Below are 18100 nucleotides of genomic sequence, written 5' to 3'. Positions count from 1 at the left end.
AATTCATGTTTGTAAAGGTTGTATGCAAAATGTAAAATATATCATGTAGTAGTGGTCATATTAGGTTTTAGTGAAATAGTCATAAAACACATGAATTGTTTATATTAAGGTATTTATGCATTAATTTATATAATTATATTTGTATAATAAATTCATAATGTGTTTATACATTTTATATAAGCAAGGGGAAATGATGCTAGATAGATGATTGTATATAGCAATGAAGGAAGCCTAATTGGAAAATTAGGGGATGGTGCATCAATAATCTAATTAAATGTTCTTTAAAAATGGGTGGTGTTTGTCATGAAAATTGTATTCCAGGAGAAGGCGAAGGCCGAGGTACCAGAATTAAAAACTTTTCAAACGTACAGCAACTGGTGTTCTTATTCTGTATACTTAAACATTTGGAGTTTTGAAGGAGTGGAGGTGTTGTTTTCTTAGAGTGTAGAACACCTCAGATGAAAAAGTAAGGTCCACATATATTACCCCCTTAGAAATGCAGTTAAATTTACCTTTGATCGTATATTCTATGCCCTTTATCTGTATGCATTGGCCTTGAAAAACATATTTGCAATAATTGCACATTCCACATCTATTCATAGTATCCACTACTTTATTGGCATTAAAATTTGTCTTACTATTTTCCATCAAATTTTTAAGATTACTTGCTCTCCTTGCCACCATTTTAAAACCTTGCCACCATTTTAAAACCTTGACACAATTTTGTCCTGATATTAAGATCCTCATCCAAGAGTGTCCAAGTTTTCATCATAATGGCCTTAATGTCACAAAAGTGTGTGTTAAATGTAGTTATGAAAAGTACAGCATTGTCAAGGTGGTGTTCATTCACACCTATAGGTATTATGTTATTGTTGTATGTCAAAATAGGTGCAAAATGACCATTAGATCTTTTTGTTTTTACTTCATTACACAAGTAGTCAAGAATATAAGTAGGATAGCCTCTCCTTTTAAAAATATCAACCAAATTATTGCACTCTATTTCGAAATCCTTGTCTAAAGTAACCATCCTTGCCGCCCAGACAAACTGCCCCGTAACCACTGAATTCTTATTAATTACCGGGTGTGCACTAGAAAAATGTAAGAATGAATTTGAGTAGGTCAGTTTTCTATAAATGTTCACTAAGAACCTTTTATTGACCCTATCCTTACTCAAAATGACATCCAAAAAATTAATCTCATTGTTATCCACTTGTTGTGTGAATGTTAAATATGAAGTGGTTGTATTAATATATGAAAGAAATGAATCGAGTGCTGCTTGACCACCCTTCCAAAGGATGAATATGTCATCCAAATAACATAAATATAGGCTGACATGCTGAAAACATTCACTACCATAAATGTACTGCTGTTCTCACACAGCCATGACTATGTTTGCAAAAATTGTACCACAAGGTGAACCCATGGCTACACCCACCTGCCGTAAAAAAATATCTACCCTTAAAGTAGATATAATTGTTCTTAAGAACTATCTCAAAGAGCTCAATATACAAGTTGATTTTGGACTGTATAATCCCCTGTGCACCTAGAAAGGTTTCTACAGCCTATAAACCATCTACACGAGAGATCACAGAGTCCTTAATGTCCACTGTTACAAGTATACTCTGAGCACAATACTGTGTCTGTTTGATTAACTCAAGGAAATGCCAAGAATCTTTACAAATTTGGGGACACTTCATTATTAAACTTTTTAAGCTGTTATCCAAATATTTTGCACTTGCATAAGTAATAGAATTATGAACATCTACTATTGGTCATAATGGTGGATTACTCACATTTTTGTGTACCTTTGGTGCCCCAAAAATGGTGGGTATTATAAGAGAAATAATATTTAAATAGTTATAAGTGCCAATGTCTATTCTATTTTCAAGAAACATATCATTAAGCTCCATCTGCACCCTTCTATAAGCTACATTAAGTTAATTTTTACTGACCTCCTGATATGTGTATGTGTTAAGTATATCCAACATTCTTTGCTCATAATCAACCGTGTCCATTATAACTAGACCACCCCCTTATCAGGCTTCATTATTCTTAAAGACTGATGCATGAGAAAAAAATTCATTCTCTCTTCATCTGTCAAATTCTTGCTCAATTGCTTTTTATTATTCATCATATGCCTTATATCCAACTCACATATTCTTTCATATGATGCTAGACTAGGATGAAGCGGGGGTTGAATGTATTATGGATATGTGTAACATCAGGAGATATAGAATGTGCTATCTGATGGTTACCAAATAACAATGTAAAATTCAATTGTCTTAAATATAATGTAAGATCGATCAATATTTGTGCTAATTAGGTTGCTTAGATGGTACAAATGTAAAACCTTTACTCAACAAATTCACCATTGATTCATCTATAACAGTACCTGAAAAATTATATACTTTAAAATCACCTAAGGAATTACATACAATGACTGGACTACTAGAAGCATCATTAGAAACCGAATAAAAAATTGCTATATCTTCCTCAACAGATGTGGTAGGAGGAGGAAATTCAACTAATTATCGTACCCAGTACCACATCTGTTGAGGAAGATATAGCCATTTTTGATTCAGCAAAAAGATAAGCACCAATATAAGTGGCATAACAAATCAAAGTAGCCTTACTCTTGCCTTCCTAAATTCATGTATTTAATGGGTCTCAGCCTGTTAAGATAAAATAATCAGTGAATGCAGTGTACAGAGTTCCTTAATGCTTCACTATCATAGCTCCATGCATTAGGAATGGGGCAAGTATTACTAATAATACAGTTAGATCAAAGACAAATGATAGCTGTGATTAGGACAAGATGATGTGATGAAAAGATCCAATACAGTATGTTCATCGTTCCAGGTATTTAAAACACACATGGTAGGGCAGAAGGAGAAGAAAAGAAAGTGCAAATCCACTCCAAGGGCAAAAGGATAAGCATTACAAGACAGACTGTAATGGCTAAAAGGCGCTAAATGACTCATCAATTTTTATCATCTTATAGGTTCATAGGTAAGTAGGTGCTCCAATTACCCTATCCAGTTTGATGTTTCTTATTCATTGGTTGACAATTATATATTACCCCTAATCAGAATAACTAAGATCATGCAATATATAATTTGAGGGGACCCATGCATGGGATAAAGTATTTAAGAGCTGCCTCTGTTCATTATTGCTTGAAAACTGCAGATCTTGCTTAATGAGTTGTTTCCTCATCTCCTCCCATAAAAAGTACCCGACATGTCTTTTCTAGTTCTTACTTACATGCTGTACTTTTTCTCATTAGTTTCTTCTCACCTGTTTATATTTATAGATTATAACTCATCTGTTCTACTAACTTCACCATTCTAAGATTATGTACATTTTAACTCCTGCACCCCATCCTTTTTATTCACCACCTCCATATGGCACCCAATCCAACTTCCTACCCTTCCAAGTAATACAAGTTTTTGCAACTATTCATATATTAACTACACCCGTCTAATGATTCAGAACAGTTGTTGTTTACCTAATAAACTGGAAATACAACATTTCCTAATAATCTCATTAGCCAACTAACATGGAAAACAGCTAATGCAGTTTGCAAGGTAAACAGAAATGCCAGTACCATTTCAATAGTGCTTCTTTCTGCAGTCAATACTGGCTTGAATAATGAATGGATGGATGGATACAAATAATATATACTATTAAATATTTATAAAACAGTTGAGTTGTAAATATATACTTGCAGCTGCTATTTTTGCTTGGATTTTTTAACTTTTCTTCTTCAGCTACCTCTGCAAACAGTTATTGCCCAGCAGCACATACTAAGTTAGCAAATACAAGCACAATGTTCTCTGCTCAGCAGGACATAAGCAATCCAGAACTACAATTGAATAAATCAAGCAGTGCCCAAAAGCACACATAATCAACAAACATAAATATAGATAAATATTGTGAACACACCCTAGGGTAACACACCCAATCACCAAATGCAAATAAATAAAATTTGACATTGACTCGGTGTACAATCCCAGTCAACAAATGGAATAAATAAAATAGGCCACTGTCCAGTAGGGCATACACAACCAACAAATACCAACAAACACTAATACAAAACGGACACTCCTCAGATAGTATGGACACCACTTACCACCTTACTCATGTGTGGTGACCCTAACTCTATCCCTAGCTCTGCCTCTAACCCCAATTCTGCACATTGTGCAACTAAAACCCTTTCGTTAACACCACAACTACACAAGGCAAAAAGACAGAGAAGACACACACAACCCCAAACATTCATAGCAGTAAATCTATCCCATTAGATACATAACAAAACCCCAAAACACTCGCGCATTCACTTTTCTGCATCCTTCTACTTACCTGCACTATAAACAAAACTTTTATTTAACATTGTTAGAGTCTCACAAACATACATTCTCATTTCTGCATTCCATAGTTTGAGAATTCACAAAAGCCTTTCTATATTTTAAGTATTTTATATTTTGAATTGTAACTTTTTATATATGTGTACATGGCCGATTAATGAAACACCTACTCCCTGAACACAACCCTACCAAAAAAAGTAACCAAACGAAAAAAGTCACCAAAACAACCCAAAACATAAAACCTGGTGTGTTGCTTTTCCCCACTAACTTAAATATACCAATACTGAGACTGCAAAATAATGGAGAAAGTGGAAAAAATTCCCCGTGCATTTGGTATTCAACGATCCAGCAAAAGCACTAATTTCCTCCTCATTCTTTTTATAATGCGTTGTGACCGATCAGACCACCCACTGCAGAATGCATCAAATAAGAATGACATTTGGCCACGTGTGGTGCTCCCATGCATGTGTGTGTGCCTGTGTGTGTGTGTGTGTGTGTGTGTGTGTGTGTGTGTGTGTGTGTGTGTGTGTGTGTGTGTGTGTGTGTGTGTGTATAGACTGATAGATAGATAGAAAGCTATAGATACATAGATAGATAAATATAGATATTGTCAATCTCCCATTCTGGAAACAATAGAAGAGTCTTCGTGGATTTTGTTCACGCAGCTTTATTATACACAAACACATTATTATTCAAGGTTACTGGTTTTAACTTATATACAACTAGCAACTGTATTCATGCATACTATCACTGTGACTGCTCTTAGAAAATGGCCCACTGGAGTGCACATGTTTGAGATTTTTATGTTCACGTAAAGCCTTGACATGCTTCTTAAAGATATAGTGCACATCACTTGCACTCCGATCTACATCCTCCCTCTTTAAGAATTAGATCCTATGACACTATAAGTATACTGGTAGGCAGAAATCACCAGCACTTTTTTTCTGTCATGCATTTCACAGTGCTAAATACACAGATATATACAATCAAATCCACATTGCTGCGTATTTGATGCTAGGCTTTGATACTCACCCATGTCGAGTGATGTAAAATTGTGAATGAGATTTAGCAACTGCAACAGTCTCTTCAAAATGTTTGATCTGTGGAATGTTCTGGTCATTTTCTGGAATGGAATCAGGATTTTGAACACATTCTGGTATGGGAATAGTGACTGATTCACTTTTAGATTTGAAGTCTGCATCACAGAAACAGTGTTGTGATGGTAATGCTGATTCTGGTACAGGAAGAAGATATCTACAATTCCACCTATATCTCACACCTTCATAGTCTACTAGGTAAGATCTTGGTTCATCACAGATGCCTGTGATCTGTCCTATTCGATCAAAACCTTTCGTTGTCTGTATTCTTACCATCTCTCCTTCTCTCAACAGACAAAATAATCTGCTCAATTGGTCATAACTAGATTTCTGGATATTACGCCTCTTAAACAACTTTGCCTTGATGTTTTTTTATTCTTAGGATTAGGCTTCAACAGACCGGAATTAATGGGTAGCGTAGTTCTAGTTTACCTGGAATGTAGTCTTTGAGCAGGTGAGCCAAGAATATCGTCACAGGGTACATTTCTGAGATTAAGTATTTTCAAGAACACATCGGTATTATCATGCTTTGACATTTTAAGTAATTGCTTTGCACTCTGTACTGCATGTTCTGCTAGACCATTGGACTGAGGATATTCAGGACTACTAGTGATATGCACAAAGTCCCATTCTTTTGCAGATTTCTGAAACAACTGGCTAGTAAATTGAGTACCATAAGAACTTTGTGTGGACTACCATCAACTGAGAAATGATGTTTCAACTTAATAATAACAGCAGTGGATGTTAGGTTAAGTAGTATATCAATCTCAAACCAATTTGAAGAAGAGTCTACCAAAGCCAAATAGTGTTGATTGTTCTACTCAGATATCAGTTGCGACAATTGACCAAGGTAGTTCAGGAACTGGACTTAGCTGAAGTGGTTCTCTTTGCAAATGCGGTCTAGTACTATTGCATGCTAAGCAAGAAGAAAGTACATTATCAACATCTTTTGGTAATGAAGGCCAAAACACTAATTCTCTGGCTCTTCTTTTACTGGAGATGGATCCTGAGTGCCCACAATGCAAAATCTGGATATACTCTTGTTGTAAGGAAGCAGGAACAACAGTTTTAGGACCTCTAAAAATAATGCCATCTTCCATCAATAATTCATCTCTGTAAGGAAAATAGGTTTGCACTTCAGGTGGTACACTAGATTGCTTTGACAGCCATCCAATATTAATGTAGTGATTGAGTTTCTGCAAAACTGAATCAGTCTGAGTGTGATCTCTTAATTCATCAAGTCTAGTGGTGGAAAAATTACACACTGACATCACATCAAAGTCAAAATTCTCTGTGTCTAGCTGTTCTGTAGTATTTCTGGGTGATCTGAATAAAATATCAGCCAGATAAAGCAATTTGCCTTTTGTGTAGAACATTTTGCAATTTAAGCATCATTCTCTGTAATCTCACTGGAACAGAATGCATAGGCTTCTTTAAAATAGTATCTAGAGGTTGGTGGTCAGTTTCAATCTGTATAGCTCAACCATAAATATAATCATGAAACTTTGAACATGCAAATACTATTGCCAAAAGCTCTTTCTCAATCTGAGCATACTGCATCTCAGTTTGGGTTAGGGTTCTAGATACATAGGCTACTGCTCTGCCCTCTTGAAGTATGACTGCACCAAGACCAAATTTTGAAGCATCACAGCACAGAGTAACAGATTTGTTCATGTCATAGTATATTAATGTAGGTGGGGTGGCAATTTTCTGCTTAAAGTCTTCAAATGCCATCTCGTGCTGTCCCAACCATGACCATGCAACATTTTTGCATGTTACCTTTCTTAAAGGTGCTGTCAACTCACTGAAGTCTGGGATAAACTTGCCTAAATAGTTGAACAAGCCTAGAAAATGTTGTAGAGTTTGTACATTATCTGGTGCTGACATTTCAAGAATAGTGCTTTCCTTGGTCGGATCTAGTCTCAGGCCTGTATTTGTGAACAAGTGACCAGCGTAATTAACTTCTGGAAGTCTTAATTTATACTTCAGGGGATTGAGCTTCAAGTGCTCTATCTAGAACTTTCTTTAGGCTTTTGTCATGCTCTGCTTCGACATTGCCTCCAACCAATAAATGATCTACTCTTATGACATAAGGATAACCCGAAAAAAATTTGCTCCATTGCATGCTGAAAGACTTCACTTGCAGAATTTATTCCAAATGGCATCCTTAGGAATCTCTATCTGCCAAATGGAGTACCAAAAGTAGTTAGAAATGAAGATTTGCGATCAAGCATTACTTGCTAAAATGAACTTTTTGCATCCAAGACAGAGAAGACAGTGGCATTCAGTATTAGAGCTGCAACTTCTTCATCTGTATGCATTGGATGATATGGTCTCCAATGCTTTGTTCAGATCTCTTGGGTCAATACATATTCTGATTTTGTCTTAGTCTTTTTTGCGAGCTGCTACCATAGACGATACTCATTCAGTTGGTTCTGTGACTGGACAAATCACACCTTGCTGCACCATTTTATCCAGCTGAGCTTTAACTTTGTCCTGGATAGCTGTCGGAACTCTTCTTGCTGATCTGACTACTGGAGTGACCTCTGGGTCTAACTTCATGAAATACACAACTGGAAGTTTGCCCAACTTGTCATCGAAAACATCAGCATATTCTGAGAAAATGTCTTCTGAAAAGTTAGAACTTGGAAATGCACTTACATGATGAATTTATTTAGCAAAAGAAAGCAGATTCATTCTCAAACTATCTGTGAGATGCAGTAAAGATTGCACTGGCCTTCTGACTATGTGGAATAGCAGGTTGTAACAGTTCTTAGCCAAATAACATGAAATCATCACTGAACTTTTGGTTTGAATTTCTTCACCTCCATAAGCAACAAGTCTCACACTACTGACTACACCGAGTCGTTTGTTAGTTCTCACTTTAGCAAATGTGTCTGCTGATATAACACTACACTTTGAACCAGTGTTTACTTTAAGCACTGTGGATTTTCCATTAATCTGGACAGTACAAAATACTTTGTTTCTTGTTGATAAATTCACTGCATCAGCTCTTTCATCAAGCACAGATACACCATCAACATAGAACGCTGACTGCTTCGACTCTACTTGATCAACTTGCTTTTTTGTGTGATCTTTCTTTACAACTGTGTTAGGCTTACTAGATCTATAAAACTTTAGCAAATGGTTCCATTTTTTACAGTTATAACATTGCTGACCAAATGCTAAGCACTTCCCTCTTTTAGACTCACGATTTGCACCACAGTTATGACAGTTGACAATAAAGTTAGACTTGGATTTTGCTGATTCATGCTTGTACTGTAATGAGCTGGAGTAAGCTCCCTTTTTAGAATTTGCTGGAAAGCTGTGCATCTTCCTTGGAAACCCTATAGCTGCCACGTGTTTGGGCCTACTTTTATTTGCTGCATGTTGTATATTGCATATTGTCTACATTCACTCTAGAGCCAACTGAAGCCATGTTGTTGTCACTTGCAAGCATGTGGGTATGTTTTTTCTGGCACCTCATGGATTTGACAAATCTCTATGGCTTTGCTTAATGTTAAATCACTGTCACAAAGTAAAATCTTTCTCGCAGCAGCACTGTTAATACCATATACAAGCCTATCCTTTATCAGCTCATCTTTTAAGTCACCAAACTAACACATTTTAGTTCTGTTTCTCAGGTCAGTTATATAAGCTGCAAATGTTTCCTCTGATTTCTGATCTCTCGTATAAAACAAATGCCTCTCAAGTCTTTTGGCTTTTCCCGGTTAGGGTTCGCCACAGAGGATCACTGGTCCACTAATGACTGGCAGTGAATTTTTATGGTGCCGAGTTACCAGCTCGGCACCCAACCTTCAAAGAAGGAGCACCCGCATGCACTTATTTGCACGTCTTTAATGTTCACTCAACCACGGGGAAGACATGCAGACTCTGCACAGAAGGCACTCCAGTTGAGAATCGAACCAGAGATCCTCGTGATGTGAGGAAACAACACTAACCACTGCACCACAGCGCACATAAAACAAATACCTCTCCAGTGTAATATTTGTCTTGGGGTTACACATCTCTCTGAACTTGCGCTTCAAACATTCGGAGTCTTCCCTTGATTCAGCTTGCACAACAACATGACAGTTTTCTCCTTCTCCATCATATACTGCAGGTGCATACACAAATGAATGCTCTATGGCCTCTGACCCAGCTAGGTTTAGCAAAATGAATGCCCAGGTGCATGCATCTATCTGCATAAGCTGCTTGTATAAAAATTTTGCATTCTTGCTCATATATTCACCAGTTCTCAGCAATATTCTGATCAAATACAAGTGGTAGGGGTTTTCAAAATCCGTCTTCCATATTTACACATACCAGTGAAGGGTTTTGCAAATAAGCTTAAACATATACACATGCACATATGCGAGAAACATATGCCAGTATTTGTAACTTTGTCCAATGCCTTTGTGCTTTAGAATTTATACTTTTTGGGCTTTCAAAATAATGCTAATAGACCAACTCTTAGTACCTTTGAATAACTAGACTTTGCGAAATAAACTTCTCAGGCACTGTAATACTTTTGTAATGTCGTCTTTTTGCAAGAAATCACCTCTTATCAGTGTAAGAAACATATAAAATAACTTCACAATGTGAATAAATCGAACTTCTCTTTGCCTTAAACTCAATAACTTTTCAAAGTAATTGCACTTTGCGAATAACTGCATACAGCACACTGAAATGTCCCCAAAATGGCTGTACCATGCTAGGCAATTCTCTACAGTGCAAGAAACACTCTGCAATGGCTGCAGTTTGTGAATAGACACACCCAGCACAAGAAACATTTTGAAATGGCTATACTTTGACTGTATTTCATGTAATACTTGCACTTAAAATACATGCACAGTAATAAGCGCACACACACACTCTAAGCACGTTTACACACTTTGAGATACTTCAAATAACTTTAGTTCTGCCCTTGATACAATACAAAGTCATAGAGCCAGATTCACAAAGGCTTGCACAGTGTCTAATAGTAGAGTAAGACTCCATGCAGCCAAAATGTCTGCCGAGCGATCCAGAAACAGCTGGCAGGGGTGTTCAAGAGAGCTCCTAAAACTCCTCTTACACGGACAGGGCTAGGTTATGCAAATTACCTCATTTGCTGCAGAAAGTTATGCAAATGAGGTAAATTTGCAATCCAGGAAACCCTAACCTGTCCGAGTAAGAATAGTGTTATGTGCAGAAATGTACTCGGTTGTCAACTGAGTACCGTTCTGCAAATAGCAATACGGAGCCGTGACAGCTCCAAATAAAGGATGCATCCAGTTGAGGAAGCATGCCAATGGCCAAATATATGGCCATTGGCAATTCTACCCGTTGCGAAAAAAAAATATATATATATTTTTTTACCTCGATCTCCAAAGTTTAAGCGTAGCGCAGTGTCGCACAAAAGTGCTGCGCTGTAAAAACCCAAAAAAATAAAAAATAAAAGCCAAAAATAGGCATTTTATTATAAATATACATCAGCCATGTAAGTGAATGCCAGGCTGCAGACAACATGGCTACTGAGTAGAGGTTGCTAAGGGGGGAAGCTCAGTCTAAGAGATGTAACCAAGCATTAGTAGGCAATCCTATGCAAATTAGGGTAAGGATAGTGAATCCCAATTTCACATGGCAAATGAGCAAAGTCCGTGGAGTGTAAGAGTAGGATAAGGGGAGTATCAGAGTAGAAGATAGGTGACATCATGAGGGGGGTATGTATGAAAGAATGTAAGCTCATTGGAACAGAGTGGCATGTGTTTGCTGTCAGTTACCCATCACTGGAAGAGGCGTGTCAACAGGTATCATAGCTAAAGGCAAGAAATTGAAGGTGTATGACGTGGACAACACTAAAGTTTCTTGTAGAAGTGCCTGCAATGTGTATGCGCTCGTGTGCGTGCCTGTAAAACCAAGTAAGACTGTGTGCATGCGTGTGCACCTGTGTACATGTGTCTCAGCTGGAGTAAGCAAGTGTAAGGTTGTTGAAACCTGTGTAAGTGCATTTGCGCCTGTGTGCGCGCGTTTAAGCCGGAGTCAGCAAGTGTTAGGCTGTGTAAGCATGTGTGTGCGCGTGTGAGCTGGTGTGCGCGTGTTTGCGCTTGTTTGCACGGCACTGCCCCCTGTGGAAACAGAAAGGGAAAAGAAAGCACAACAAATAGTAGGAAGTTAACCAAGGAGAAGTAGCAGAGCTAGCAGGTGAAAACAATCAGAATCAGCCAATTACACAAGCAGTACACTAGCCCAGCCCAGCCCAGCACTTAAAACTCTGCAAACAACTTTCCCCTGTGTTTTTCTCAGAGACACTGCAACACTGCAGTAAGCTAATAGAAGTGAAAACTGAAAAAGCTTTACTGAGACAAAGAAATGTTAGGGGCTGCCATTGCTGTTATAAGGCGACATATGCAACATGCTGAGGGTGGTGACAATGCGAATGCTGCTGAGCAACCCACAGTGAGGAGATGGAGAAGAGTGTACAGGCCCAGGGTAACCTACCAGGGGCTACATGAGCTGGAGATAGTGGAGCACTATAGAGTGGACAGAGACCTCATGCAACAAATTGTTGAGCTGTGCAGGCCATGCCTCACACACAGAACCAACAAAGGGGAACCCATTCCAGTGGAAACCAAGGTATGTGTTGGCCTAAGAATACTAGCAGCAGGTACCTTCCAGAGAGCAACTGGTGATATGATGGGGATTTCACAGGCATTAGCATCCAGGGTACTGCACCAGTTCCTGAATGCCATGTCAGCACATGTCGGTGATCATGTATAGTTCCCCAATTCCTGTGAGGTATTGGCCAGCAATATGTGTCTTTTCCAGCAAATAGCGGAATACCCTGAGGTAGTGGGTGCAATAGACTGCACGCACATATGCATCAAAGCACCAGCTGGTGAGCGGGGTAGGGTCTACTTTAACCGCAAGGGTTTCCCCTCCATCAACTGCCAGGTCGTGTGTGATGCCCAGGGCATAATAATGAATTTGTGTGCTGGCTGCCCTGTAAGCTACCATGATTCCCATATCTGGCATCTGACACAGCTGTACCAGACATTTGCCAATGGGGGCATCCCTCATGGTCACCTAGTGGGGGATGCTGGATATGCACTGGAGCCGTGGCTGATGACACCCATCAGAAATGCACACACACCTGAACAGGAACGCCATAATAAGGCACATGCACAAACACAAAATGTAATTGAGTGTGTGTTTGGGCTGCTCAAGTCACGGTTCCAGTGCCTGGACACATCTGGTGGAGCCTTGCAGTACTCACCAACTACATGTACCCAAATAGTCATGGTATGTGCTATGCTACATAATATTATACTGTGAAAACAGCTGCAGCAGGAGCAGCATAGGGCTTGGCCAAACATCCCCCCACCATTGCCAAGGCCATCACAGGCAGAGCATGACTCGGAGGAGGAACAACCTGAGCCTGCCCCAGTAGGTAGAAGGAGGCATGCCCAGTATGCTTTGGCCTTGGTAAAGAGGCAACGCATAGCATATACACTGGCTCAGTAGGAACCCTGGAAATTATACCTCTCTCTGACTCGCACATATAGTAAAAGGGATGCCCAACTTGACACTACCTGTTTTCAAACATGTATAGGGAGTGTAATATGTGCATCCGACATAGGCAGCCCTGCAGCACCACCTGAGGCATGATTGCCATGTTTTAAGCAGTATAAAGCAGTGCTAAACAGCTTTTACCACTATTTAGTATATGTAAACAAAATTGCACACACTAAGTAGCACAACTTTGGGCAATGTTGAGCAATATTGGGCAGCGTTCATCAATGTTGGTTAACGTTGAGCAATGTTGTGCAGGTTTGGTCAAAGTTGGGCATAGTTGAGCAAAAGCAGGTAAACATGGTCATATTTGCTTTACTGTTCCTTAAGCAGTCTGGTCTGCCCAGTATGAAAATATGAAGCAGTGACAGCCCTCAAACCCAGGATACTGTGCACTATAGTCACAGTACTGAACCACTAAACCATGACAGTATTTCACTGGTCAGCCTGTATGAAGAAATGTTGATGAGTCTATGCAACATGTCTCCTGGAAACCCCGCAGGCACAGCATAATCCCTGTAGAGTTATGACACAAAGGTGAGCCCTGCAGTAAAAATTCAACTCGATTTACAAAACACATATAGTATAAATGTTAATATTGAGTGTGTTCACACACGTCAACAAATGTAGTGGACTTCACACAGCAACATACTGAAAGTTCACACTGGGCATGCTCACACACTTGAATAAATGCGGCAAATGTCAGCCAACAACATACTGAAAGTCCAAATTGGGCATGCTCACACACTTAGACCATGTCTGAGTACAGCAGTGGGCCACACATATCAGGCAGTTGCATGTGTTAACCCAGGAACCTCTCACAATTCACCAATCCTGACTTGTGCACACAGTGATATGACAACAGACACATATATAATATATTAGAAACCTGCCATAATCAAATATGTACTACAGATACTTAGGTTGGTCATAGAAAGTTGAAAAGCAAAGAAGAAAAAACAAAACAAAATCAGTATCATCAATAAACAATGTGCACTCCAAACACTATCCAATCCAGGTCATTGAAAGATTATCTGCTAAAGAGTCCAGACAGAACCATGACACTTCCTTCAGCTATGTCATAAATAGCAATGTACACTCATATATGTCCTGTGTCAGGGCCAACTGTAAATGACTGACAATGCCAACATCCTATCAGACATACATACATACCCACCTCCCACGGACAAAAGGCCCACTCATCATACCAGGAGATATCACATGTAGAATGGGCAAACAGCTCCTTCCAAAGCTGAAAACATTGTGCCCCTATATGTGTCATAAGTGAACTGCAGAACAAACAGACTCTGCACCCGAACAGTCTGTTGGGCCTCACCCTCTCTACAGGATATGAAACTGTTGAATGGGTTACAGCAACATATGGCACACTACACAAATGTTGGTGCACAACAGACCATGGGAACTATAGTCTTATAAGCCGATGAAGTCTGATCTGCAAGGCCATGGAGTCCATCATGATTGAAGTCAGAAACAGAGCTATTGGAAGCCTATAAACACACAACCCTACCAACTTCGGACTGTTCATGGGCAGATCATGTTTCCCAAACCTGCTAGACTGTTTGCAAGGCAGCCACCCAGGACATACATCAATGAAATGAGCTACACACGTCAAACATACACTTTGAATAGGCCTTTCCCAACATCCCAGACACATTTCGTATCCACAAAATCAACAACTTGTGCATAAATATGTATTGTCATCGGATGGATTGGCAACTGTGCCACAGGTAGATCACACAAGGTAAGAATTGTGGAGCCCTGTTCAAGCTGGTAACACCTGCTGTCCCCCATGTCTCAGTCCTGGGATTGCATAAAACTAAGTGCACACACAGTACCATGTCTAGTCTGATGATGTCAGCATCCCACAAATATAGCAGTGGAAATGCAAACTCCAGTAAAGCATATAGCACGTCATGTTAATGCGTATCTTTCCAGTTTCATAACATAGTTAGGTAGGGGTTTGAATCCTGCAATTGCTGAGTGTGTGTGTGGGGGTGTGTGTATGTTTGCATGAATTCCTTTTAGAGTATTGCCCTTTTTGGAGACTAGAAAAACACCTTAAAAGTGTTATATTCCTGTTTGTCAAGTCTGATGATGTCAGCATCCTACAAATATAGCAGTGGAAATGAAAACTCCCAGTAAAGCATATAGCACGTCGTGTTAATGCATATTTCTGTAGAATAATAGCATAATTAGGTAGGGGTTTGAATCCTGCAATTGCTGAGAGTGGGTGTGAATTCCTTTGTGAGTATTGCCCTTTTTGGAGACTAGGAAAATACCTTAAAAGTGTTATATTCCTGTTTGGCAAGTCTGATGATGTCAGCATCCTACAAATATAGCAGTGGAAATGAAAACTTGCTTGTACCTAAGAGGGCTATATGCCAAACAGGAGTGGTCCCATGAATGGGTGGCGGTCAATACCACTGGTTACTGGTATAGTATAGTACCGGATGGATCCAAACGCTACTGAGTTACCTACATCTGTGTGTCAGTTGTTAAGACAATGATTGGTTATAGTCAGGCTGTTGAGGTTGTGTACACTACCAGAATGCAAACCAATGGCAGATAGTAACAGTATCACCCACAGCATAGTGTCAAACCATGTCATACAAACATGTCTACCCAAGTTAAAACATATGTGTATTAAAATGCATACTGGCCATCAATAGAAACAATGAAGTCTTGACACTGTTTAATACAGGGCATGTCACCCTTCCCATATGTCCACTATGCATGTACATGCAGACAGTGCACCTCCACCATGGTAACAAATGTACAGCTGCAAATTTGTACTGCACACATCACACACGTACTGTCCACTCACCAACACATGCTGCCAAAACTACACACATCAGCCAAGTGGCACATGGGCGGACAATACATTTTTGGAATTTACACTGTTGTAAACAATACTACATTGATAATCATAGCTTTAATGCATCATGCCTGCTCAGATATACCTACAGGGATATCATTACACTGTACTGTTGACAACATGCTAACATTACTGCACTGTTATAAAGTCACCCTGTGCATCAGCACCATGTTAGCCTGTTCCAGCATCAATGTTACAGAAGACAGGAGGCAGCACAGTTTCATTATATGCACAGGGTGTGTTGTTGGTTTGCCAGAGCCCGACATTGACCCATCCAATCAACATGTGTGTGTGTGTGTGAGGGACAACAGTACAGCATGGGTCAATGTTGATGTAATGTGTGTGTATGTGTTAGCCCTAGGTGATTAGATTATGTGTGTGTGTCTGCATGCACACAGTTCCACCATGTGGCTGCCATATACGGGAGGTTGTGGGACAGCCACAGACTGTACCTGCCAGGCTGTACAGATCACCGTCTCTGGCCATGGACACAGTACCTGTGCATGGCAGGGGTGCAATGCACAGTATCGGGTACTAAGCCAGACTGGGTACTATCATCAAAGGCAGAGGGATGTCGACTGGACCCATGCCCCTGCTGGGACTGGCCAGAGCCACATGCACGTGGTCTTCTATGATGTTCTATTGACAGCCCTGCTCCAACATTGCTGGGGCTGGTATTGCCACTACGGGAATGGCTGTGACTTGTGTGTCATCTGCGACGACTGCCACACAATGATGTTGCTGGCATACATCCATGTCGTCTCGGCCATCCTGCACTGTCCTGGCACATGGACATTACATTGCGGAGGACATCTAATGTCTCCCCCTAGCGTCTATCAATGACCTCGGTGTAGTGACACACTGCACCTGCAAGGTCACGGATACTGTCATTGATAGCGGTGTTATGGGCCCTCTGCGACCTCAGTCTCTGTCTGGTGTACCGTTCCATATGTGCCTGTGCCTGTATTACAGCCCGGAACATACCTGAGGTTGTAAGACCTGTGGGGGCACATCTGCCAGGGGCATTATGACCAGCAGTGCTCCCATGAGAACCCCTGGACATCCGCCTATGTGGTACCATTGCAGGAATCTGGGTATGGCTGCTGTGCGGGCTTGCATGTGCCATAGATACCACACTATCCTGGTCAATGCCTACTGTATGCTGTCCCTCAGCTTAGGCCATTGGTGATGAGGGATGTATTGGCAGTATGAATGTGTGCATAGATGGTGTAGAAAGCTGTGTACTGTTGATTGGCAGAACAACCACAGACCCTGTCAAACCTGCCTGAGCCACAACACATGTTTCATTATCTCCACTATTTTTGGCAGTGTCTTCAGGTTCCCTGCTGCACTTAACCAACACGACCTCAGCACCTGTGAGAGGGAGACAGGAAACACACTTTACAATCTGTACATGATGTTAGCACACATGCACACAGGCACACATGCACACATGCACACATGCACACATGAACATCTGCATACATGCACACATGAACACATGAACACATGCACACATGCACACATGCACACATGCACATATGCACACATGAACACATGCACAGATGAACACAAATACACTACTCACTAAAGTAGACACACACACAAACACACACACACGCACACACACACACACACACACACACACACACACACACACACACACACACACACACACACACACACACACACCAACAGCAATCCAGAACATACCCATTAGTGGTTGATGGTGGAGTATAGTATCACAAGCCAAAGAGTCCTATCACATGTGTCAGCATGCAAGATGTGTGTTGCTCAACAGCATGCAGTGTGAGTGTAGAGAGTCCTTGTTAAAAACAGTATACATGTGTTTGATGCATGTGTGTTGTTCAATGATAGGCCTCACCCTGGAACACAATGTGTACATGGACACAACATTGCTGTGCAAGTATTAAATGCTTTTCAATGTCCTGTGTACCATCACTCACAGGTATACATACCATGGCTGGATGCACACAACTGTCAGGTGTATAGCAATGAATGCTATGTGTTGTACTGTAGTTACTGTAACTGGATGTAGTTTAGTACCATGAGCCATCATTAGGCAGCATCATGTGGTCACTCAAGGCCACTAATGTGTGCCACACTGGCAACTATCTTGCTGCACCTGAACTGCAGCACTTTGGCTACATTAACAATTTCACAGTCAG

Source organism: Protopterus annectens, chromosome 4.part0 (assembly GCF_019279795.1).
Source record: "Protopterus annectens isolate FY-2018-M chromosome 4.part0, PAN1.0, whole genome shotgun sequence".
Lineage (NCBI taxonomy): Eukaryota > Metazoa > Chordata > Ceratodontiformes > Protopteridae > Protopterus > Protopterus annectens.
This window is presented reverse-complemented; position numbering follows the sequence as displayed.